This window comes from Musca autumnalis, unplaced genomic scaffold, assembly GCF_047663935.1.
Source record: "Musca autumnalis isolate F117 unplaced genomic scaffold, ASM4766393v1 scaffold_5, whole genome shotgun sequence".
NCBI classification, from domain to species: Eukaryota; Metazoa; Arthropoda; class Insecta; order Diptera; family Muscidae; genus Musca; species Musca autumnalis.
In genome coordinates this window covers 97,083,295-97,111,222 of record NW_027412088.1, presented here as the reverse complement: position 1 = coordinate 97,111,222, position 27,928 = coordinate 97,083,295, and the positions used below count along the sequence as shown (strand labels likewise).

At 37.8% G+C, this 27,928-nt stretch overlaps 2 protein-coding genes across 2 annotated transcripts in view; one reads left to right on the top strand and one right to left on the bottom strand.

Annotated features, from left to right (window-relative positions):
* The window catches only part of LOC141386700 (angiotensin-converting enzyme-like), a 211,527-nt gene that overhangs the window by 48,469 nt on the left and 135,130 nt on the right, over positions 1–27,928 (bottom strand). The window lies entirely within an intron of this gene.
* The window catches only part of NaCP60E (Na channel protein 60E), an 898,928-nt gene continuing 890,954 nt past the window's right edge, over positions 19,955–27,928 (top strand). The window contains exon 1 of the mRNA XM_073956139.1: positions 19,955–20,395. The gene's annotated coding sequence lies outside the window, so the exon portion shown is untranslated. The remainder of the gene's footprint in view (positions 20,396–27,928) is intronic.

Here is a 27,928-nt window from a genome sequence, read left to right as displayed (position 1 = left end):
CCATAACCTTACCAGCCGATTGAATTGTTTTTGCCTTCTTTGGGGCACTTCCTCCAGCTTCAGTCCATTGTTTGGATTGTTCTTTTGTCTCTGGAGTATAGTGGTGGATCCATGTCTCATCAACAGTTATGAAACGATGCTTAAAATCCATTTTATTTCGCTTAAAACGATCCAAACAAGCTTGAGAAATGTTCATTCTTATGCGTTTTTGATCGACTGTTAACAAATGCGGCACCCATCTTGCAGAAAGCTTTTTCATCTGTAGTTCTTCATGCAAAACTAAATGGACTAGATCATTTTACATGGCCATGATATAAGCAATTTCACGCACTTTTATTCGTCGATCATTTAAAACCATATCATGCACTTTGGCTACAATTTCTGTTGTTGTTGCTGTTTTTGGACGTCCACTACGTGGTTCATCTTCAATGCTTGTACGACCACTTTTAAATTCAGCAACCCAATTTTTTACTGTTGGATATGAAGGAGCACTTTCACCTAACACATTCACTATATCATTATGAATTTCTTTTCCCGATAAAAAAAAAAATTTGTCCATTGTAAAAAAATTGCGGATGCGTCTTTTTTGAACACCTGTTTCTATATGAAGGAGTTGCGAGATCGAAACAAAATTTAACATGTGTTCATAACAGAGATGGAAGTTTCCAAAACACTTAACTTTTTTCTGTTTATACCGCGCTTTTGTGCTAGGCTAAGAAGTTTCCGAACTGCCCTCGTATGTACAACATTCTTAGTGTGAAGTTTTTTTGACCACTTTGAACTCCAAATGCCGAATTACATCTAATTTGGACTGAAAATATGGTTAAAATCTTCCAAATACCTGATATTGGGAGTTATAGGGACTATTTGAAAACTTGGACCTTATCTGACAACTAGTAACCTTGAATGCCAAATTATAGCCAATTCGGTCAGTAAGTGGAGCTAAAAACTAGACATGCCTCCTAACAACGCATAACGCATCTGTGCATGATTTTAGCGTTTTATCTCAATTCATTTGGATCCTAGAGGAATACCACAGACAGACGGATATGCATATTTCGACTCACAACCTTGCCCTGATCAAGAATATACAGTTGTGTGGAAAATAATAAGGACACTTCAATCCATAACCAAAATTACATTGAAAACTGACTAAAAAAAGTGAAAATTACTGTAGTTTATAACATTTATTGTTTTCCTAAAATTTTAAGAAAAGTTTTATGCAAATATTTTGATTTTTTGCAAACATATTTATTTCTCTATTATATTTTACCCGAATTTGGGTAGTTTGGTGCGTGAAAAAAATAAGGACACTTTATGACATCTTTTAATAGGACCAAATTTGAAAGAAATTAATGCAGGTTTTTACTAAATAGTGACAGATAAAGCGTTTCAGTGTCATTTGCACTTTGTAGACGGTCCTTTGTTTTCTAAAACGGCAGCACATCGCCTGGGCATTGAGTCAACCAAATGTTGGCACTCGTGTACCGGTATCGCGTCCCAAGCTACTTGTATAAGTTGCCAAAGCTCGTCATAATTTTATGGGCACTTTCCTCTCATCGACCTTTCAACTTCATTCCACATATTTTCAATCGGGTTCTTATCAAGGGATTTTGCGGACCATTCTAAAAAATAACTTAATTGTCCTGGAACCCCTTTTTTCATGCTGCTGTATGCTTTGGGTCATTATCATTTGAGACGCATAGCCTCTTCAGCAAATGGTAGAATTATACATTTCAAAGTTTTAATGTAACCTAGTGATTTCATAATACTATGAATGCGGTATAGAGACCCACACCTTAGTAAAAATATTAGCACCACACCATGATGCTAACTCTGCCATTTTTAACCGCCTTCATATTATATTTTGGGTTATATAATTGATTTTTAGATCTTCTACAATGATGAACTCCTCTATGGAAACAAAAAAAAAATTATCTTTGGTTTCATCGGACCAAGCAATGTTACGCCATTTTTCTTAGTCCAAGCGATGTTATTTCTAGCAATCTATATAATTTGTTGCACATTTTTATACCCTAAACGACATCGTGGGAAGGGTATTATATTTCGATTAAAATGATACTTTGTAAAGATGTGATAAAAGGATATTTTTACACATCGAATAACACGACTTATTATTATATATATGGTAAAAATCAAAAAAGTTTTATATGTTTACAAACAAGTTTACGGGATACATGTGGTAGCGTGCACTCGTGAAAAAAGAATGTTCAAACATTTGATGTAAGACTCGGATATTTTAGCATATTTTGTGGGGTTTTTGTATTTTCACATAGTATTGTCAGTTATCTGTCGTTCCACATTTATAAAGTTTCATTTGGCTTATGTGCTTCCACGCATTTGGCCTAAAACGTAAGCAGTTCCAAAAAATCGATTTTTTGTAATTTTTGACCGATTGATAACACTGATTGAAAAAGTTGAATGTTTCAGACGAAGTTGCAGTTGTTTCTAGATGAAATCGGCGAGTTATTTTCAAATCCGGTACCGGGTTTCCCCATCAGCTCTTGTTTTTGTGATATAGCTCAAAATCGGTTTTTACGAGTTTAACCCAGACTTTCGTTATTTTCGGATACAAACAAATATTTTTTGTGGGTTTTTCGACATTAATATATTAAGAAGATGTTGTACGCTCGATACAAATCATTTTTGAAATAGTTATGGTGAGTATATTTTAAAAAAATATAGAAAATATACGACGGACCTTGTAAAAATTGCATATTTTGAGTACTTTAAGTTGTAATTACGTCATCGGGGGAAGTTATAGGATCTTCATATGGCAATGCGGATATGCTTAGGGTGTCTACTATATAGTCCAGTATTCAAATATATAATATAAAGTTCATAGCGCCCATGATTCCGCCATAACCTAAAAACCATCGTGTTGAGCAGTGTAATCAACGTCCAGGCTAAACAGCTGGAGCTAGAATCTCGAAATTTTGTATGAGGGTCACTCTTTGTCCGAAGGTGTCAGATGGGGCTGAGTTTTTGGAAATTCGAACTAGAACGGTACGAAAGAACTAAAAGGTACTATATATGGTACAATTTGTACTTGGCGAACCTGTAGAGCTGAAATTTGGGATGAGGATCACTGATGGAGTGTAGGATAGATGTACCAAAGGGTTTTTGGATATTCGAAAAATAAGTGTACGAAAAGTACTAAAATGTACTGTATTTGGTACCAATTCGTATTTTGTGAAAAGATAAAGCTTAAAGATTGGGATTTGGAATGATAATCGTGGTTAAAAAGTACGGTTGACATAAGGAGGTGGATTTGGAAGGGTGTACACATGTGTACGAAAAGTACTAAATTATACTAAATTTGGTACAATTAGGATTTGGGCGAACGGATAGAGCTGTAAATCTGAAATTTGGAATTAAGATTGCTCTTGTAGTATAGGATTGAGCCAGTCTTGGAAATTCGTACTTATGGGTACGAAAAGTACTAAATGGTACCAAATTTGGTACAATTAAAATTTGGGTGAACGGATAGAGCTGGAATTCTGAAATTTGGAATAAGCAATGCTAATGGAGTATAGGATTGGGCTAGTATTGGACATTTTTACTTATGGATACGAAAAATACTAAATAGTACTATGTATATTTGGTAAAGTTTGGATTGGGATGAACGGATAGATCTGGGATCCAGAAATTTGGAATTAAGGTTACTGTTGAAGTGTAGAATGGAAGTAGTTTTGAAAATTCGTACTTACGGGTACAAAAAGTACTAAATTTGGTACAATTCGATTTTGGGTGAACGGATAGAGCTGGATTCCTGAAATTTTGAACCAAGGTTACTGTTGGAGTGTAGAATGGAAGTAGTATTGAAAATTCGTACTTATGGATACGAAAATTACTAAATGGTACTAAATTTGGTTCAATTTGGATTAGGGTGAACGGATAGAGATTAAAAACTGAAATTTGGAAACATTATTGCTGATGGAGTATAGAACTAAGATAGTTTTGGAAATTTGTACTTATGGGTACCAAAAGTACTAAATTTTGTACAATTTGGATTTGGGTGAACGGATACAGCAGGAATGCTGAAATCTGGAATAAAGATTGCCGTTGTAGTATAGGATTCAGGTAGTTTTGTAAATTCGTACTTATAGGTACGAAAAGTACTAAATTTGGTACAATTCGGAATTGATTGAACGGATAGAGCTGGAAACCTGAAATTTAGATTAAAGTTTCTGTTGGAGTGTAGGATTGAATTAGTTTTGGAAATGTGTCCTTATGGGTACAAAAACACTAAATGGTACTAAATTTGGTACAATTTGGATTGGTTGAACAGATAGAGCTGGAATCCTGAAATTTGGAATTAAGTTTTCTGTTTAAGTGTAGAGTTGAGGTAGTTTTGGAAATTCTGACTATTAATGGTGCTAAATTTGGTACAATTAGGATTTTGGTGGATGGATAGACCTGGAATCCTGAAATTTGGAATTTAGATTAGTGTGTATGATTGAGATATGGAGGCACGGTGTGCCTTAACCAAATTTAAATGGAAAGTGCTTACACCTGGGAAGTTTTTGCAGATTCTCATAGATGAGAAATCTGAAGAAACAAAAAAATCGCCGGAGGTATTTTCAAATAAATCGCGATTTAAGTTGACATTTTTAGGGGTTCTTTAGGTTTTCACGATTTTGCTTGGAACTAACTTTTGATGGAAATCGCTTGCATATGGGAAGATTTCGCTGATTCTGAAACAGCAATATTCATAGATGAGAAAAATAAAAAATCAGAAAATCGCCGGAGGGATTTTTAAACAAATCGCGAATCAAAATTCACAATTTTAGGGGTTTTTTAGGTTTTTGCTTGGAAACCGCAAGTCGTATCGAAATGAGTCTAAAAAAATGTTGTAGCTGTAAAAATTCTCTGCAAGACTGACCTTTAGGGTTTTTCGTAGGTTTTACCATTTTTGAGATATAGAGGTTCAGTTCGAATTTTTAGGTTTTTATCTTAAGTCTTCAAGAGTTTGCTTCAAAAAACCATAAAACCTACTAAAATATCATAAAGGTCAATCTTGTGGAGAATTTTCACAGCTACAAAATTTTCTTTGTGCCTATTTACATAGGTTTCCAAGCAAAATCGTGAGAACCTAAAGAACCCCTAAAAATATGAACTTAAATCGCGATTTGTTTAAAAATCCCTCCGGCGATTTTTTTTTTGTTTCTTGATATTTCTCATCTATGAGCATTCTAGTTTCAGAATCTGCAAAAACTTCCCAGGTGTAAGCACCTTCCATTTAAAATTAGTTAAGGCGCACCGTGGGAGGTAGTTTTGGAAATGCATATTTATGTGTTCCAGAAGTGTGAAGTGGAACTAAATTTTGAACCTTTTGATATTTGTTAAAATATAGAACTAAAACTCTGAATTTTAGTATTAGGATCCCTGTTGGTGTGTAGAATATAGATGAGAAGGAAATCTCGGAAATAAGTGCTTATGTTGTAATAAATTTGATATCGGGTGTAAGAATAGAGGGGAATTCGGAAATTTGGTATTAATTTCGGTGTTTGTAGGTAGGGCTAAGATATGGATGTGGTTGTCGAAATACGTACCATAAATATACGAAAAGTACTAAATGGTACTCAATTTTGTAGAAATACGTTCCATAAATACTCGAAAAGTACTAAATTGTTCGAAATTAGGTATTTGGGGGCTAAGTTCGAATTCTAAAATTAGAGCCACTGTTGGTGTGTGGGGTTAAGATATGGTGTAGGAACAGATAGAGCTGGCAATGAGAATCACGGTTGGTATATAAGGAGTAATTTTTGATATAAGAAGTCATTTTTGAAGTTAATACCCAGGTGTTTGGAAAGTACTATTTTTGGTACCATTTTGAAATTCTGAATTTTGGTACGAAGGTATCTGTGGACTGAGCTATGAAGGTGGCATTGGAAATACCTCCTATAAGGCTACGAGAACTACTATAGTTGGTCTTGGGTGTAGGATTAAAGCCGAAATTATATAATTTGGAATACTAATATTAGAGTACACATGGTACTAATGGGTAATATACAATAAGTGTTTTAGAATTACTAAATTGTACTATACATTGAAGCACCGGTATGAATAAAGTGGTAAATCCAGCGCTATGAAAATTGTTATGAGAGTCACTGTTGGGATTAGATCACAATGGTTATGAAAATTCGTACTTAAAATGTATGACATGTTTCTACAAGTAAAGCCATAGGAATCGGGCGAACACGCAGGGATAAAACTGTAAAACTTTGGATAAGGTCGTGCGTTTGGAAAATTGTATTGAATATTGTTTCATTCGCTTTTTATTTTTCAACAACATTGTGTTTTTATTCTGAACGCATTAGAAAGTCCATTTGGAAACGCAGACCTATGCGAAATTTTTTTGCAGATACGTTTTCACACCCTGTGGACAGAAAGTCATGAATTGAAATACCTCGCTGCTGATTTGCAAGGGTGAGATAGTCCAATTTTAGGTAGTAGTTCAACAAAACTTTCAGTGTTCGCCATTTCGGTATTAAATATTGTTTGTTGTTGTTTTTATTTGCTTTCCGCATACGAAGTGGCGTGCACTTTGCTAGTATCAACATATTTCTTTCAGATTCGTCGTATCTGATGTGTTTACTGTAAGAAAGAAACGTAAACATATATAAAAGTTAACATCACATTATTCGATGTTTTGTCCACTGTGGCAACACTGTGAGGCGTGTCCACCATTTATAGAATTGTTCTTAGAAATACTCACCGGCGAAACATGTTTTTCATTTGCAAAAACATCATCGATTGTTCAGCTCAACTCCAACGATAAATTAATAAAAATTGATATTAAAAATTATCTTCGACCTGACATGTAAAATTAGATAGAAAAATGTGCCGTTCTGGTCAGGGATGAGCAACAGACTGAATGCAATGCATACTATGCCTTCACAACTGTGGCTGATAATTCATAAAGTCATAAATTTATTCACTTATATTAATCGTCAAGTTTAATTTAATTCAAATAAAAGTAAATATAAATAAGCAAATATAAAGTAAGAAGCCGAAATTTATAAATAATCAAATTCAAACATTTAATTATCAAACAGACTCCAAAGCTTTAACAATCACCCAACAAGCAATACATGTTAAAAGCGTAACATTGAAATATTTTTTCTTATCACAAAGTAAGGAAATAATAAATGTCACAGTTTCCAAAAAAAAACTGTTTTCAGGGTCACAATAACGCCGGCTTATATTTCTATTGATAAGACGCCATGGGGGCATTTAAATATGTAATTAACTATTAATGTAAAATATATTGCGCAAAGAAATGTTTATTTAAACAATTTTTTAGCGAGGGTTAGATTTTTTTGGGAATGTTGATTTCTATTTATACCCTACACCACATTGTGGTGAGGGTTGTTTTTAGCCCGATTGGTATTTAGTGCACCAACCTCGCTATGTGTGTCCAATTTTGCTAACATTAGAAATGCGGGATGGAATCCACTGTAGAAAAAAGTTTGCCAAATTATATTGAAATCGGATCAGACTTCGATATAGCTCTCTCTCTCTCTTTGAGGTATTTAGAGCACCAAACACGCAAAATCGTTCCAATTTTGATAAAATTTGGAAAATATTTTCGGCCGATTTCATGTGTTCGATGCGCCAACTACAAAATTGGACAGACATTTTATTTTGATGAAATTTGGAAAATGTGAAGCAATTTGTGTAGCAAAAATTTCGGCAAATTATATTGAAATCGTGGTGCAGGTTATCATATAGTCGACCCCGACCGACTTTACATAGGACTCATGGCATTGAAAACGGGCTATGTAGGCCAACGTTTTGGTATAGCCTCCATCCATTTGACCACCGAATTGGTTGTTATTTTGTATTTTGTGTCTCCACAGGCTAAAAAACATTTCTACCAAAAATTGTTTAAAGCTGGGGGTTTAATACATTCCACCTGAAATGTGTCGGTGTAAGTCGACGTCCTCAGATAGCCCCCATGGAACGGTACCTCCCGATTTTCGTTATTTTGAAAGCCATATGGAAGCGTGGGCATATGAAAGTGTGGGCATATACCGACAAATTTCAGATGGAAAGTTTTATACCACCAACGAAGACTAAATACCAAATTTCAGTAATTTCGGTGAGATATTGAGGCAACAACCTTCACAGTACCGAAAGTCCGGAGGTACCGTTCTCAGGGGGCTATATGAATGTTACGGACCCCCATTAAATACTTAATATCAAATATCAGCCATTTCGGTGGGGAATTGAGGCCACAACAATCAAAATACTGAAAATCGGGAGGTACCGTTCTATGGCCGCCATATAAAGGCGTGAACCTATACCGACAAATTTCAGGTGAAAGCTTCGTACTCTCAAAGAAGACTTAATACCACGTTAAACCCATTTCGGTGAGATATTAAGACCACAACCTTCAAAATACCGAAAATCATAAGGTACCGATCTATGGGGGCTATATAAAAGTGTAGACTTATACCGACAAATTTCAGGTGAAAAGTTTTATACCTTCGACGAAGACTAAGTAAAAAAATTCAGCCATTTCGGTAGGATATTGAAGCCACAACCTTCAAAATACAAAAAATTGGGAGACACTGTTCTATGGGGGCTATATGAAGGCGTAGACCTATACCGACAATTTTAAAGTGGAACTTTTATATCAAAACGTGGACCTATACCGACAATTTTAAAGTGGAAACTTTTATATCAAAACTTGGGCCGATACCGATAAATTATAGGGAGAAAGTTTTGTACTCCCACACAGGACTAAATACCAATTTTCAGCCACTTCGGTGTGATAACGAGGTTATAACCTTCAAAATACCGAAAATTGGGATGTACTGTTCTATGGGGAGTACATCAAAACGTGGACCGATACCGATAAATTTCAGGGAAAAAGTTTTGTTGCCACAAAAAAGACTAAATACCGAGTTCATATTAACTGTGGCCAAAAATAGAAGGAGTTATCGTAGGTGCATAAATTTTGGTACACGTACCTATTATTGACATACAACCACCAGGACAATCTGGGATAGTCGGTCCGCGTTTTGATATAGCCCTCATAGAACCGTACCTGCCGATTCTCAGTATTTTGAAAGTTTTAGTCACAATGACCAACCGAAATTACTGAAATTTGGTGGTTAGTCTTCGGCAGAGGTACGAAACATTCCAACAGAAATTTGTGGGTGCAGGTCCTCGTTTTGATGTAGCCCCCATATAACGGTACCTCCCGATAATAGGTATTTTGAAGCTTTTAGTCTCATTTTTACACCGGAATTGCTGAAATTTGGTATTCAGTCTTCGTTGGGGGGTATGACGCCTTCATATAGCCCCCAAATAGCTGAAAATTGGAATTTAGTCTTCGTTTGGGGCTGAACTGGCTGAAAATTGGAATTTAGTCTTCGTTTGGGGTCCTAGTCTTCATATAGCCCCCATATAACCGTACCTTTACATTTTCGGTAATTTGAGGTTGTGGCCTCAATATCCACCCGAAATTACTGAAATTTGGTGTTAAGTCTTCCTATTTTTGTGAGCTTATTGAATACATCAAACTTTTGTCCTTAAATATAAGAGTTTTCCTTTAAAAACTTTTTTGACCGATTGATGGTCAAAATCGAATTTTGACTTTCGCTGTTCACAATTTTTGTTAAAAATTTTATATTTTTAAAAGTCTCTCGGTTTAAAGCAAGATTATTACGTTCTTAATAAGCCAAAAAAAATATGATATTCGGTTCATTCGTTTTCGCGCTATAGCCAACGCCGCAAAATGCTTTGTTAAAAAAGGGTCACTGAAAAAGAGAAATAACATGTTCGTCTGCAAACCTCTGAAGCTGAAACCTTTATACATTTGAAGTACTCACTTTTGACAACTTACTTCGTAGGGGGGCTATACCAAAACGTGGACATACATAGCCCGTTTTCAATTCAAAAAAATTTCATCTACCTACTTCAATCCGTTCGGACCCAAGGGTGATTTCCATAGACGGACAGACGGACGGACATGGCTATATCGATATAGAATTGCACGCTGATCAAGAATATATGTATATAGTTTGTAGGGTCTAAAATTATTATTTCGAGTAGTTGCAAACGGAATGACAAACTTAATATAACCCCCATAGTATGGTGGAGGGTATAGAAATGTCGGTTTATGTGCAAAAATTTGTTGGTCACTATAATTACTGCATGAAATGTGTTCGTTTTCTGAGTGTAAAAACAATTCCTTGACAAACTGTATATTAAAAACTTCTTAGTTGGTAACCCTAAAAAGATTATTATTATCCTAAAAAGATTATTATTAACACGTTAATGTTACACGCGTGTTGTTATGTTTGTGTAGATGTAAATGCATTTTAGAGAATTGATGTAGAAAGAACTTAAACTTGTAAAAGCGCGGAAATATGGATACACACATTAATTCATGACGTCTATGCTATTAAATGAGTATTGCCAATGAAGCGTTTTTATACTCTGAACCTTATGCGGCCCATACAATGTGGGCATGCAGGACAGCATTTGTAATAGTATTAGTAAATTTTGAAGTTTTTGTCAATGTATGTCGGAGTACTTTTAGCAGGATTGAAATCAAAATATGTAGTTTTGATTTTGTAAATGAAACCCTTTCAATCCGATGAATTTTGTTTATTTTCCAAGAAACCAAAAAACAGTTTTTGAAAATAACAAATATTATTTGTGGCGAAATTATTATTTTTTTTTTTGAAAACTTCAACTAAAAGTCGCGTTTTGGAGAAAAATGTATCATTTTTGGAATATGGATTGAAGGAATACTTACTTACTTAGCTGGCCCATTACAGAACATTTGTTCTATAGGCCGAACTAAGAAGAGATCTCCATTCCTCTCTATTTGTTGCTTTGCACTCTGGAATACCGCGCCTTTTCATCTCATCATCCACTTGTTTGCGCCATCTATTCCTTGGCCTGCCAATTCTGCGTGCACCGCCATGTGGCATGTATTCATACGCCTTTTTAGCGGGTTCATCATCGCTCATTCTTATGATATGGCCTAGCCAACGCAATCGCTGCATATCGATACGTTTAACAATATTGATGTCGTTGTATAGCAGATACAGCTCGTGGTTCATGCGACGTCTATATTCACCGTCAACGCAGATTGGTCCGTAGATCTATCGAAGAATTTTTCTCTCAAACACACCAAGCACTGCCATGTCTGCTTGCGCAAGTACCCAGGCTTCGGAGCCATACATCAGCACGGGTAGTATCAGTGTTTTGTAGAGCGTTATTTTTGTTTGACGAGATGTGGCTTTGTTTTTAAACTGCTTACTTAAACCAAAGTAGCATCTTTTAGCCAACACAATTCTTCTCTTTATTTCACAACTGATGTTGTTTGTTGTGGTTTTGGCGGTGCCGAGGTAGACTAAGTCTTTTAATACCTCAAAATCGTAGGAACCAACTGCCACTGTTGGTCCTAGCTCTATGCACGCATTGCGCGTAGACACCATCAACTTTGTCTTTTCGCCGTTTACTGCCAGACCCACTTTTGCTGATTCTCCTTCGACCTTCATAAAGGTATCAGTTACTTCTTTTCCTGATCGGCCCATGATGTCTATATCATCAGCATAAGCAAGTAACATGTGACTATTGGTGTAGATTGTGCCACTTCTTTTGACGGTTGCCTCTCGTATAACCTTTTCTAGCAGGATGTTGAAGAGGTCACACGAAAGGCTGTCTCCTTGTCTGAAACCTCTTTTGGTACCAAACTCTTCGGAGAGGTTCTTTCCTATTTTAACTGAGGACCTCGTGTTGAGCTTTGCGGGGATACCAAATTCAGACATGGCTTGGAATACCTTTGAACGCAGCGGGCTGTCGAACGCTGCTTTATAATCGACAAAAAGGTGGTAGGTGTCGATCTGCATCTCTTGGGTCTTCTCCAGGATTTGCCGCAGGGTAAATATCTGGTCAATGGTGGACTTGCCAGGTCTAAAGCCGCATTGGTATGGTCCAATTATCTTGTTGACCATAGGCTTTAGTCGTTCGCACAATATCCCTGACACGATCTTGTAGGCAATAGGGAGTAGACTTATGCCCCTATAGTTAGAGCATACAGTCTTATCTCCCTTCTTGTGGACGGGGCACAGGATACTCAGGTTCGTTTCGTTTACCTAGCACACAAAATTTCGAAGTTTTTTTTACAAGTTTTAAAACAAATGAAATGACTAATGAGTACAATAACTTACAAATTCAGTATCCGATTTAGCCGAAGTTTTTCACATCGTAAACAGTTTTCCAAACTAAAAATAAACATCCATGAAAGTCTTTATCGGACAAATTCGGGTACCTTCCTCACAAAAGTTAAAATTTTTCTCTTAAGTGAAATTTAAGGGCTGTTCGAGGATAGTTTTAACTTTTTGTTACCGAAGGTACCCCTAGCGGTTTAATGTTTTCCATGAACAAGTCCATGCTTCCCGACATAATGGCCACCTCTTAACAATTATATGGGGACCAACAAAACTATCCACCCATCTAAACGAAAGAAGCGCAATGGATGTGATTGTGTCTACAATTATCAGCCCTGCGTTACCTGATTGCCATCAACGAGCAAAAGGAAGTGTAACCCAAAGCTGTAGTCCCACAAAGCAGAACCATTGTGCCAACTCTCCGCTGAAGACATCGAAATCCCAACCACATGTCAGTCTGGAAACTACATGTCAGTCAGGAAGCTGATCGTGTGAAGGAGTAGTTGGTAAGCACGCTTTATCTAGAGAAGTGGATCATGCACTTTGACGACAAACACCGTGATCGGATTGGAGTCAATTGAAGTTGCAATCGGCAACTCAATTAAGCCACTTTTGTGGCATTTCATGAAGCACCTAGAACTACGTTAACGGAAAAAGTACAGCTAAAACAATCTGGTCAATACTCTCCAAGCTAAGAACCGCACATCTACTATTAATGAAGAACGCCGACCTGAAACTAGCAGTAGGAATAATCACGGGTCACTGCAGAATAAGATCAATGTCATGCAAGTAGGAAGGAGTTCACATTGCTGACTACTGTCGGCTATACGAAGATGAAGAAGATACAGAGACAATCGAGCACTTATTATGCTCATGAGCAAAAGAGCACGAATTATGGGTGAACGAACGATCCAACCTTTGGCAACTATCTGCCAAACCGAGCCAACAATTTTTCTCCTCCTTGCCAAGGGCCTAGCTGTAGCGGGATGGTACTACCACTACACGAAACAAATACTCCCTCTTCCTAATACTTACTTAGTTGACCCTCCAATTTCGATTACCGCGTTTTCCGATCTCGTCTTTCACTTGTTTACTCCATCAAAGCCTTGGCCTTCCAGTTTGTGTGTTACGCCATGTGGCCCAGTTACACGCCTTTTTAGCGGGTTCATAATCGCGCATTCTTATGACGCAATCGTTGTATCTCGATATGTTTCACTATACTGATGTCGTTGTAAGGCAGATACAGCTCGTGGTTCGTACGACGTCGATATCCACCGTCAACGCAGATTGGCCCGTAGATCTTTCAAAGAATTTTTTTCTGAAATACACCAAGCACTGTGTTATCTTTTTGCGCAAGTAGCTAGGCTTCAGAACGATTTATTAGCACGGGTAGAATAAGCGTTTTATAAAGTGTTATTTTTATTTAAAGAGATGTGTTTTTGTTTTTAAACTGCTTACTTAATCCAAAGTAGCATATTTTTATTTCGAAACTGATGTTGTTCGTTGTGTTTATGGCGGTACCGAGGTTGACGAAGTCTTCAATTGTAATAGGGCTACGTAATGGAAAGCAATAATCAAGTTTTCGATTTTTCGAATTTGGTCTAAAACTAAAAATGCGATTTTTTTGTCCGGCGATTATTTCAATAGTCCTGTAACTCGACTTTCGACTTTTTCACAACGATTATCAAATCTATTATTCGTCGATTTTCGAGTTTTCGTTTGAAACTGTAAAACCGCTAAGTCAACAATCTATGGGCAAACGCGAAAATCAATCAAAAGATTATGCGATTATGCGATTTTCCTCCAGACAAAAGTCGACTATGGTTTTTGGACTTTTGACTGCAAAAATTAGATAAATCGAATGTCCATTTACCTATCCCTAAATTGTAAGAGCCAACATCCACAGTTGGTCCGAATTTTATGGACACATTGGGTGCTCATACCATCAGATTTCGCCTTTTACTGCCAGAACCACTTTAACAAATTCTTCTTCGACCTACTTAAAGTTGTAAATTACTACATTTACTCAATATCGTGAGCATATACAGGTAACATGTAGCTGTTGGTGTAAATTGTGCCATTTATTATAACATCTGCTCTCGTATAATTTTTTCCAGCGGAATGTTGAATAAGTCACACGAAAGTCTGTATCCTTGGCTGAAACCTGAGGACCGGGTATCAATAATTGTCTTCTTATAAAGCCGAATGATCTTTGCTAGGATACCAAAATCAGACATGGCTTGGAATACCTTTGAACGTAGGGTGCTGTCGAATGCTGCTTTATAATCGTCAAATATATGGTGGGGGTCGATCTGCATCTCTTGAGTCTTTTCCAGAATTAGCCGTAGTGTAAATAGGGTGACGTAGGGGATGAGAGATACCAAGGAACGGTCCTGACCGGCTTTGACATGGCAAAATCCAGGATTTAACTTGGTCCCTCTCTCATCTCAAGTGGACACTGACCTCCCCGTGGTGTCACCTGGGGAGCTGCCTTTAATACCCGTTAAAGGTATTGAGCTAACATGTGCCGCGCGTTCACCCATAAGAACGTTAAAAACTTGGGTTTGACGCCGGGCTAGTAACCCTCCCCTAGAAAAAGCAGCCTACTATGAAAAAAACAAAAGAAAAGAAAAACGAATCCCTCTAAAGTTGAGGACCCCCGCAAACGTTTTAAGGACCATGATCTGCGAATCTGCACCTGGAATGTTCGCACACTTTATAGAGAAGGTGCAGTATACGCATTGGCAGATGTACTTGAAAAGTACAAGGCCGACATTACTGCCATACTGGAAATACGATGGAACGGGAAAGGCGTCACAACAACACCTAAAGGTGACACACTGTATTATAGCTGCCATGACGTAAAGGATGAGTTTGGTTGCGGATTTGTAGTTAGTCGGAGACTAAAACATCTGGTATCCAGCTTCACCCCAGTGAATGAAAGACTTGCTGCAATTCGAATAAAAGCTAAATTCTTCAACATCAGCTTTATTTGCGCTCATGCTCCCACTGAAGAAAAGGACGAACAGGCCAAAGATATATTTTACGAGCGCTTAGAAGAAACATATGACCGTTGTCCTGCCCATGACATTAAAATTATTCTAGGCGATTTTAATGCCAAAATTGGAAAGGAAAATATCTTTGGCCCAACAGTCGGGAAATTCAGTCTCCACAGTGAAACATCTGACAATGGTATGAGGCTGATAGACTTCGCAGCGGCAAAAAACATGGTAGTTAGCAGCACCAGATTTCAACATCTCGACATCCATAAGGACACCTGGCTGTCTCCAGATCAGAAAACAAGAAATCAAATTGATCACGTTGTGATAGATGGAAGACATTCATCGAGCGTGTTGGATGTGCGCTCGTTCCGAGGAGCAAACATAGACTCGGACCACTACTACACTGCAGCAAAGGTACGCACCCGGTTAAACATAGCAAACAAAGTACGAACAGACACAACACGAAAGTTAGACATCGGTAAGCTGCAATCACAACAGATAGCCACAGCATATTCCACTCAACTAGCCCAATTACTTAATTAAAGCACTCCTCATCCCGATAATATATCAGCGTAATGGCAAAGTATTGCCCACTCCATGCAAACAGCCGCAAAATCCATACTTGGATACCAGAGACCTCCACCAAGGAATCCATGGTATGATCAGGAGTGTCGTGCTGTTACCGAAGAAAAAAATGCGGCATATAAGGCTACTTTACAATCCGTAGCGTAGCGCACGAGAGTGATATCGGGAGAAAAGGAGAGGGGAGAAACGTATTTTCCGCAGGAAAAAGAGAGAGATGGAAAAGCGGGAGTGTGAAAAAATTTAGATGTACTGGAGACTGAATGAAGTCCGAAAATTCTACCAAAGAGTGAAGCATCAAACTGATGGCTTTGGTACAGGCACCTCCTCCTGTAGAAACCAGCAAGGTAATTTTGTAACTACAGATAGTGTGCTCAGGATATTGAAATAGCATTTTTCAAACCTGTTGGTATCCAGCGAAGATGACGAAGATACCACAGATCCAATCCCAGAAGATGGTATTGAATGTATGTATACCGCCCAGCCAAGATGAGGTAAAGACAGCAATAAACCGGCTGAAGAATAATAGGGCAGCAGGAGCCGATGGCTTACCAGCCGAGCAGTTCAAAACCGGAAGCGACACGCTGATGAGGTGTATTCATCAGCTAGTTAGCACCATCTGGCAGGAAGAACGAGTACCCGACGATTGGAACCTGAGTATCCTGTGCCTCGTCCATAAGAGAGGACATAAGACTGTATGCTCTCACTATAGGGGCATAAATCTACTCCCTATCGCCTACAAGATAGTGTCAGGGATATTGTGCGAACGACTAAAGCCTATGGTCAACGAGATAATTGGGCTATACCTATGCGGCTTTAGACCTGGCAAGTCCACCATTGACCAGATATTTACCCTGCGGCAAATCCTGGAGAAGACCCAAGAGATGCAGATCGTTACCTACCACCTTTTTGTCGATTATAAAGCAGCCTTCGACAGCCCACAACGTTCAAAGGCCATGTCTGACTTTGGTGCCCCCGCAAGGATCATTCGCCTTTGTAAAAAGACTTTAACTGACACGAGATCCTAAGTTAAAATAGGAAAGAACCTCGCCGAAGTATCTGGTACCAAAAGAGGTTTCAGGCAAGGAGACAGCCTCTCGTGTGATCTCTTCCCATCCTGCTGGAAAAGGTTATTCGAGAGGCAAACGTCAAAAGAAGTGGCACAATCTACACCAATAGTCACATGTTACTTGCTTATGCTGATGATATAGACATCATGGGCCGATCAGGAAAAGAAGTAACTGATACCTTTATGAAGGTCGAAGGAGAATCAGCAAAAGTGGGTCTGGCAGTAAACGGCGAAAAGACAAAGTTGATGGTGTCTACGCGCAATGCGTGCATAGAGCTAGGACCAACAGTGGCAGTTGGTTCCTACGATTTTGAGGTATTAAAAGACTTAGTCTACCTCGGCACCGCCATAACCACAACAAACAACATCAGTTGTGAAACAAAGAGAAGAATTGTGTTGGCCAAAAGATGCTACTTTGGCTTAAGTAAGCAGTTTAAAAACAAAGCCACATCTCGTCAAACAAAAATAACTCTTTACAAAACACTGATACTACCTGTGCTGATGTATGGTTCCGAAGCCTGGGTACTTGCGCAAGCAGATAAGGCAGTGCTAGGTGTGTTTGAGAGAAAATTTCTTCGAAAGATCTACGGACCAATCTGCGTTGACGTAGAATATCGACGTCGCATGAACCACGAGCTGTATCTGCTATACAACGACATCAATATAGTTAAACGTATTGAGATGCAACGATTGCTTTGGCTAGGCCATATCATAAGAATGAGCGATGATGAACCCGTTAAAAAGGCATGTAAATATGAGCCGCTTGGCGGTGCACGTAGAATTGGCAGGCCAAAGAATAGATGGCGCAAACAAGTGGATGTAGAGATGACAAGGCGCGGTATTCCAGAAAGAGAAGCAATAGACAGAGAAAAATGGAGTCTTTTCTTAGTTCGGCCTATAGAACAAATGTTCTGTAATGGGCCAGCTAAGTAAATAAATATCTGGTCAATGGTAGAATGGTAGGTTTTAATTATTAAGTTGACCATAGGATTTAGTCGTTTGCATAATATCCCTGACGCTATCTTATAAACAATAGGGAGCTTATCTCCCTTCTTGTGAACGGGATACAGTATGCTCAGGTTCCAATCGCCGGGTACGCGTTCTTCCTGCTAGTAGGTGCTAACTAGCCGATGCATGCACCTTATCAGCGTGTCGAATGCGCTATTGAACAACTCGACTCGTAAGCCATCGGTTCCTGCTGCCTTCTTATTCTTCAGCCGGTTTATTACAATACCATCTTCTGGGATTGGATCTGTTGTATATTCGTCGTCTTCTAATCCATTCCATATTCTAAGCACATTATCTATACCTATTACCAAATACCTTGCTGGTCTCTACAGGAGGATGTGCCTGTACCATCAATTTGAGAATTTTCGGACTTAATTCTGGCTCCTGTACATCTTGATTTTTTCACACTCCCGCTTTTCCATTTCTCTCGTTTTTTTCTTCTCTCCTTTCCTATATGCCGTATTTTTTCGATAGTAGCACGACACTCCTGGTCATAAAATGGGTTCCTTGGTGGGAGTCTCTGGTATCCAAGTAGGGATTTTGCAGCTGTTTGCATGGAGTGGAAAATGCTTCGCCATTGTGTTGATATGTTATCGGGACGAGGACGTCTTTGATTAAGCAATTGGACCAGCTGTTGTGATTGCAGCTTACCCATGTCCAACTTCCGTGTTGTGTCTATTCGTACTTTATTTGCTACGATTGGTACGATCGCACATCCATCACGCTCGAAAAATGTCTTCCATCTATCACAATGTGATCAATTTGATTTCTTGTTCTTTGATCTGGAGACAGCCAGATGTCCTAATGAATATCGAGATGCTTAAATCGGGTACTGCTAACTACCATGTCTTTTGCTGATGCGAAGTCTATCAACCTCACTCCATTGTCAGATGTTTCACTGTGGATACTGAGTTTCGCTACGGTTAGGCCAAAGATATTCTCTTTTCCAATTTTGACATTATAATCATCTAGAATAATTTTAATGTCATGGGCAGAACAACGGTCATATGTTCCTTATAAGCGCTCATTGAATATATCTTTGGTATGTTCGTCATTGTCTTCGGTTGCAGCATGGGCGCAAATAAAGCTAATGTGGAAGAATTTTGCTTTTATCTGTATTGTAGCCAGATGTTTTAACCTCCGACCAACTACAAATCCCCAACCAAACTCATGCTTTGTGTTATGGCAGCTATTATTGATTGCGTCATCTTTAGGTGTTGTTGTGACGCCTTTCCCAGTCCATCGTATTTCCTGTATGGCAGTAAAATTGGGCTTTTATATTTCAAATACATCTGCCAGTGCGTAAACTGCACCTTCTATATACGGAATGCAAACATTCCAGGTGCATATTAACAAATCATAGTCCTTAAAACGTTTGCGGGGGTCATCAACTCACTACCTTTAACGGGTGTTAAAGGCAGCTTTCCACGTTACACCACGGGAGATGAAATATGGACCAATATAGGTCTTGAGCTTTGCCATGTTAAAGCCGGTCTGGGCCGTTGCTTGGTATTTTTCATCCCCACCGTCACCATATCAGCTGATAAAAAATTTAAATATCATTTTGTGCGGAAGGTTTTTTTTCGAAGCAACTAATATGTGTGATTTTATCTAATATTAAATAAAATTGCATCAAAATATGGTACAGGGATATCAGGCTGTAAAAAGGGATCACGTTTTGAACCTCTCTAATATGTGGGAAATGTGTGTGTTGGGGTCATCGATAAACATAAATAAATATAAATATCGATAAACAGTTATCCTTGTTTTATTCCTTCAACAGTTTCACTTGTTTTATTTCTTCACAATAAAAACGCTAAAGTTGTCATTATTTGTCGCAATTAGTTTTACATTGTGAGAGACACTAACCTGGTGAAGCATAAAGTTATTAAAAGGACACTGAGAGCATAACAGAATATTTACATGAAAACAGCGGTATACGAGCGAGAGAGCGCGAGCCTTTGCAACAGGACAACACGCATTAAATTTAACTTGGGGAGCATTCAAACAGCAGAGAATACTGGGAAATTTTGCTCCAAGTAGCCTAAAGGATTACGTCAATCGGAAAAACCGTTCAGTCGCCGACGAACCATTCATAGGATATGTTGTGTGCTTAAAGCTAAAAAATATAGAAAGGCAAATTTTTTGACAAGAAAAAATAGCAACAGAATAAAAAAAATAGAAATAAAAAAATACTTTAGTGATAAATTATTAAACAAGGATAAATAGAAAATATATTATAACAGAAAAAACATCATTTAATAAGAAAAATATATATTAATAAAAAAACAATGTGGTGTATTCTAATTTCAAAGTGCTTCTAAATTTCCTGAGTGTAAATAATTTTCTCAATAAAAAAAAACAAAATGCAATGAAAAAATAAAGAAATTAAAAAAATATATATGAAAATTCAAAAACCTTAGTGTTAAAAAATACATAAAATAATTCTTGTAAGAAAAAATTAACAAAATAAATAATAGAAATAAAATTTTGTGTTGTGTTATAAGTTAGTGGTGAGCAAAAGTGAATTTCTTTCTTTTATTTTGTGTGTTTTTTCATGCATTTTCATTTTCTTCATTGTTTTTCCCTAGTGGTGAATGAAGGTGGTGTTGTTACTCCCCTGAATATTTTACAGTGGCTGTGTAGAGTTGGGAGTGCGTGTCGTCGTAGTTATGTATGCGTGTATGTGTGTGTGTTAACTAACCTACATTTCCTTAACAAAACAAGGAGAATTCAAGAAGCAGCATTAATTGTTTTTGTTTTCCTGTAAATGTCGGTTATTCGGCTATTCTGGTAAACTCTCTCTCGTCAACATTTTGTTCCTCTCAATCACTTTCTCCGTTAGTGTTTTTTTGTTGAATAGTTCTCTTCTGGTATGTGCAGGATAACTCTCACTTTCTCGTGTTCTACTCCAAACTAAACCCACCCAAAACCTATAGAATTGAATTGTTCCGTGTATTTTCTATAACGAATTGAAAAGAAACAGCAATACAAAATAACAACAACTAATGTTGTGAAATTAATTGGCTAAAGGAATGATGACGACAAAAACCGATGTTTGAAATGGTGACTTTATTTACCGCTTCACATGTTAATCGGTGTTAAAAGCAAAAATATTCCAAAATAACAAAAGTTTGTGAAATGTTCAAAATATCTACCGAAAGTTAGATCCGTGGTGGAAATGGTTAAATAAAATGTAAACTTTCGACATAAATATTAAAACTATTACATTAATTTGGAAAATATGAAACAAATATTACCAAAATGTTTTTAATATTGCTCAAATTAGTTGATCTGTTTGTTTAGGATCATATTGTGTACACAAATATACAATTAACCTGCCCAGTGCAAACATCAAAATTATATACATACATACATTGTAAAGTGTCAAATAAATATTTTCGAAAAGAAACAAAAGTGTCAATGCTCATCTCGTTTACAACAAATAATTGACGTTGAAGCTCAGCTTTAATTGAAGTTAAGGGGTTATGGCCACTTATTGAGTACTAAAAATGAAATTTTTCATGAATTTTTTACAGTTGGTAAACACCGTGAGCTATTTTGGGAACTTTTCCTGTTGAAAAATATTGCACAGTGTTGTGACAAAAGGCCGTTTTTACTAAAGCAGTTTCCGGTGCCCACTGTAGCACGAAAACGAATGAACCGATCAGCATATGATTTTGTGGGATCATTAGGAACATAATAGTCTTGTACTTAAGCGAAATGAAATTTAAAAATATCGATTTTTAAAACCAGTAAAAAAGTATCAGTCAGCTTTGCTGACAGAGATATACCCTCAGCCTGTGTATATTGAAACAAATTTTTCCCCAAAAAACTTATGTATTTAGGGGGTTTTAAAAATGTTGGATGTATGAACCGACAAAAATGTTGATTAGGATTAAAGATCAAGAGTTTTGCGGAGGCGATACTTAAAGGAATGGATCGACATTGACCATTATGGAAGTGGATCTCCAGCCACTACATATGGTGTCATAAGGGGTTTTTACACCCTTCGGGCTGTTTGCTCAAGAAGTATGGACTTGCCTTAAAAAAAAATTACCTCGTAATTGAGGCAGCGAATGCAAGTTGCTTAAACAAAAATCAACGTGATTCGATTGCAGATCTTAAAGTGAACTTATACGAAATTGTGTGTGGGAGGTACTGAATAGAGTGAACAAATATAGTCCATATTTGAACCTGATCTATATATGGTAGATATATTAGGATGTGTAACGTATGGACCAATTCGGCCACTCCCTTCAAGAGTTACCGTACGAACAATTTTTCCGAACATTTTTGAACTTTTGTGGGGGACGTACCTGAAGGAGATATGGCTTATCTTCGAACTTAAACTGTGTCTGGACAAAATATTACTAAGGCCAAATTTTGGATCGAATCGGCAGATCCGTTCGAGAGTTATCTTGCGCTCCATTCACCACACACGGTGTCAAAGGGTTATTTTACAACTTTGGGGCTATTTTCTCAGGAAGTGTGGACTTGCGCAGTGAATACAAGTTGCTAATAAAAATCAAAGCAATTCGAGAGCAGGTCCTAAACTGAACTTATCCCAAATTTTGTGTGGGATGTACCCGAAGGGGTGGACCGATTGAGTCCATATTGGAAACTCATCTAAGTCTGGTAGACATTTCACGATTTGCAAAGTATGGACCAAATCGGTTACTCCCTTCAAGAGTTATCGTACGTACAAATTTTTCGAACATTTTTGAACTTTTGTGGGGGAGGTACCGGAAGGAGTGGACCGATATAACCCATCTTCGGACTTAAACTATGTTTGGACAAAATATTACGAAAGTCAAATTTTGGATCGAATCGATTGATCCGTTCGAGAGTTATCGTGCGCTCCATCCAGCCAGACATACAGACAGACAGACGGACGGACATTGCTCAATAGACTCCAAATAGTCTGAAACACATTTCGTCCAAACATACTTGGGGTCTAAAACCATTATTTCGATGAGACACATTTTGCCCGTATGAAAGTGTATATACCCTCGTTAGCATAAATGCTGAGGGTATAAAAATTGTGATTTGTCAAAGTCAAAATTTCGATTTTAACCAAAAAATTTGTAGTTTTTTCGCCATAAATCCATCAAAAAAAAATTTTTTTTTGAAAAAGTCTCTCGCTTAAGTAAGATTTTTTTATATGTATAATAATCCCACAAAAACATATAAAGATCGAATCATCCGTTTTCGAGCTACAGTGGGCACCGCATTCTAAAATACCATTTTGAGGAAACCGCGTTTCAAACTTTGAACAACATATTCTGTTGTACCTATACTTTAAAATGAGCCAATAAAAAAATTTCGGTTTTGTAAAATTTGTAAGTGTCCATAACCCCTTAAACAAGTTAGAACGGCCAAAATTATGGCACATTGAAATAATTTGGTATAAGTATGTTTAGGTGAAATCCGTTTCAGAAAATTTAGGGTTGATTTAGCCACGTCCGTTCGTCTGACTTTTGTTGTTGTTGTAGCAGCATAGAAACCTACGTCCGTTTGTCTTTCTAGCTGGCTGGCTAGTGCGCACGATATAAGTATTGTAATATTTTGCCCAAACTTAGTTTCAGTTCTAAGATATGTCATATCGGTCCACTCCTTGCGGTACCTCCCAAACAAAAAGTCAAAAATTTTCCCTAAAATGGTGCACACGATAACTCTCGAAGGGTGTAACAGATTTCGTCATAACTTTGCTTATGGTAATATTACTTTCAGGCATTTATTAGGATTGAATAGGGAAAAGATTTGGAAACGTTACTATGGCGCATTTTTTCTCGAGGGAAAGTCCATATTTTCTGTGAAAATGCCCTAAAACCTCCAAAAGCCTGCCAACACCAACTAAAGTGGGTAGTACTTAAGACAACCCTCGGAGGGAGAAATCGATTTGGTCTAAACGTTGTACATGGTACTATTTCTTATAGACTCCGATTATGTCCGAATATGGCCTACATGGGGCTACACTTTCACTACCTCCCACAGAAAGTTTGGAAAGAGTGCAAACTTTAAAAACGATCCCAGACGAGTCCTTACTGGGATAGTTTTTGGCAACTTGTTATGTATGCGGCCCTAGTTACGACGGTTTACTTTTTGCCGGGGGCAAGTCCATAATTCCTGAGAAATTGGCTCAAAAACTCAAAAACCCCTATATTTATTTCTTTAAGTCTGAGGCTGAGGGTATATCTCTGCCGGAACAGCTGACTGATACATTCTTACGTGTTTTTATACCCTCAGCATTTATGCTAACGAGGGTATATACACTTTCATACGGGCACAATGTGCCTCATCGAAATAGTGGTTTTAGACCCCAAGTATGTTTGGACGAAATCCGTTTCAGACAATTTGGAGTTAATTTAGCAATATCCGTCTGTCTGTCTGGCTGGCTGGTTCGCACGATAACTCTCGAACGGATCATCCGATTCGAACAAAATTTTACCTAAAGTTAGTTTAAGTTCGAAGATGGGCCATATCGGTCCACACCTTCAGGTGGCTCCCCCACAAAAGTTCGAAAATGTTCGGAAAATTTGTGCGCACGATAACACTTGAAGGGAGTAACCGATTGAGTCCATACTTTGCATATCATGAAATTGCAATCAGACGTAGATGAGGTTCCAATATGGACTCAATCGGTGCACTCCTTTGGGTACCTCCCACACAAAATTTCGTTTTAATTTTTGTTGTAACAACATGCATTCACTGCCCCCCACACGACGGTGCAAGTTTCATCAGGGGCAAGCCCATACTTCCTGACAAAATAGCCTGAAAGTTTCGAAAAAAGGCCTATGACACCGCGTGTAGTTTTTGGAATGCAAGATAACTCTTGAACGGATCTGCCGATTCGGTCCAACATTTGGCCTTCGTAATAGTTTGTCCAAACTTAGTTTAAGTTCGAAGATAAGCCATATTGGTCCACTCATGCAGCTACCTCCCCCACAATAGTTCAAAAATATCCGGAAAATAGTGCGCACGATAACTCTTGAAGGGAGTGATAGCTGACCCCCTTTACGATGGTACAAGTTTTTTCAGGGACAAGTAAATACTTCCTGAGAAAATAGTCCGAAAGTTGTAAAGATCCCTATGACACCATGTGTAGTAGCTGGAGCGCACTATAGCACTCGTACTGGCCAACTTCCCCCCAAAATTTAAAAAATGTCACTAAATTGGTATGCCCGATACACTTTCTCGAACGAGGTAACCAATTTGGTCCAAACTTTGGATAATCTAATATTTAGTCCATTATTAGTTTAACTTCTAAAATGGCAAATATCGGTCCGAGCTTTAAGGTACGCTCCTCCCTGCAAAAGTTCAACGTTTTTGTTTAAGTGCAGTTTTAGGTCTGTTCGCAGATCTTTTGGAAATGTATACCGATGCTATTCGTTGTGGCCCTGCTTACAGCGATAATATGTTTTCCGTGGGCAAGTTCATGCTTCCTGGCATACTGGTCTAAATGTTATACGATGACCCACTGAAATGACTAGTGGGCCACAAAATTCTAAAAAGACCTTAAATCCATTCGATCTGCTTCAATTCACATAGGCTGAGGGTATATTTTCCTTTTATACTTGTTACCTATTGTGATTCCGACATACTTAGTTACAGTCATTCAAGTTAGCAGGTGTGTGAAAAACCTTCAAAACACATATAAGTTGGAGGTACGGCCGTATAGGCTATGTACATCAATTGATAAATATTTGCGAGTAGGTTTTCTACCCTTTAAGAGACTTCGCATCTGGCGGTATCGCTGTACCTTCCAAAGCATGGAACTGTCTTTACAATTTGCCAAATTGAGCTTTTATATCTTCTGAGACAGCGCAATACCTAATTTCCAAAAATAAAAATCAAATGGGACTATACCTATATGTTTAGTTATTTGTAGGGATGTTTTCAACTTTTTGAGAATATAACAGCTTAAATCGAGTGGTAATAAAACGTGAACTTTCACTGCCTGTTTTTTTTACAAGGAATGCTTTCTACGCGGCCAAGACAAAATATCAAATTTCAGATATTTTGGTTGGATGGCTAAAATTTTCAAAATACCGTAAATCGTGCCTACAGTTCCAAGGGTACTATATTAGACCGAACACCTATACCGACAATTCTCTGTTGGAATATGTTAACCTTATCTGTGTCTCGAGAAGAACATTGGAGCACATCGATTGGTCTGTTAGAGAGTTATCGTGAACACAATATTAACGAAAAATGTTCATTTTTTGTGGGGAGGTATCGGAAGATGGGGGGGTGCCACCGTGGTGCAATGGTATGCACACCCGCCCTGCACGCAGAAGGTCGTGGGTTCGATTCCCCGGCCAGGCAACATCAAAACATTTTCAACGGTGGCAAAATACCCCTCAGTAATGTTGGCGCCATTTCCTGAGTATTTCAGCCATGTAAAACTCCTCTACAAGTGGTGTCTTAAGACACGCCCTTCGGACTCGGCGATAAACAGTAGGTCCCATATCATTGAACTAATATGAATCGGGGTGCACTCATTGATATGAGAAAAGTCTCCCTTGTCGCTTCTGGGATGTTTGTGGAACAATTATTATTATCGGAAGATGGGACCGATATGGCCCTCCTAATTGTCTGAAACTGATTTTGCCCAAAGATGCTTGGGGTTTAAAACCAATATTTTAAGGAGGCGCCTTATGTTGCCTTGTTAATTGTCTGAATAACTTTGTCATAGTTATTGTAACACATAGAAATATTCTTCGGAGAACATATAAACTATATATGAGGCGCTTAGTCCCAAAACGGCCTAACCCACATGCAAAAAAAAAAATCAAACTGACTATAAAGATTTAACCGGAACCTTTTGAAATAAATTCTAAAAATGTCCTTATTGCATTGTTTTGGCGGGTTATATAACGTGGGGTTATAGGATAGGAGTTGCGGTTTCCAAGCAAAATCGTGAAAACCTAGTAAACCCTAAAAATGTTAACTTTGATCCCGATTTTTTTAAAAAACGCTCCGCCAATTTTGTTGTTTATTGATTTTTCTCATCTATGAGCAATGTAGTTTCAGAATCCGCAAAAACTTCCCAGGTGTAAGCACATTCAATTTAAAGTTGGTTCAAGAGCAACGTGAACATGGAAAAAAGTGTCAAAAAATTCCATCTTTGCTTCAAAAAGTTCAAATCTTCTAAATCGAAAATTCAATATCTCTTTTTTTGGACTGTGCTTTTAAATTTGTAAGTTATTAAAATATTAATTTAATACCTGAAAAGTACTTAAGCTTTCGGGCATCAACGTGGATATCTCGAAAACTAGAGCAGATAGTAAAAAACCGACCAACAAATCAGAAAGAGCATACGCGAACCGCCGTAATGGTTATAATTTGGTATTTAGTCTTCGCTGGGGCTACTAAAGTTTTGGGCCTCATAGAACCAATGACATTTTAAATGTTTTGCCGCATTATCCAACCGAAATTTTTAAAATGTAGTTCCGGGCTTAAACCGTTTTTAGTTTTCATCGTCTCGAAGCCTACAGGCTAAGTGTATAATGGATCTCTCTCCATCTAAATATTGTAAACGCTAACGGTCACAATTTTTATCGGATCGTCAGTGAATGTTTGGTGGAGATTGGGGTCCCAAAGAGGAAAAAGGTTATTGAGTTTGGTGATGGCCAGAAAATATTCAGGATTCGGAACGAGAAAAAAACGTATCTGGGTAAATAGTCAACATGTGATTCTTATGCGAAGATCTCCCCTTCTACACTCAGAAAGAATATGATTGATCCAACAATGGAATGTCTGGGGGTTGGGTGAAGTGGCTTAAATTTGGTGTTTAATGAGAAGGGTACCTCCCAGTTTCCAAAAGAGTACCTCCCGGTTTTAGACGTTTTCAAGGGTTTTAGCTAAATGAATCAACCGAATTGGATATAATTCGGTATTAAGTCTTCCTTGGAGGCATAAAATATTTATGCACAGAATTATTAGTTTAGTTCCGCGTTCTGAGATAGCTACCGAAGAACACTATCTCCTGATTATAGATATTTTGGAGGTTTTAGTTTCATTATCCTACCGAAATGGCTACA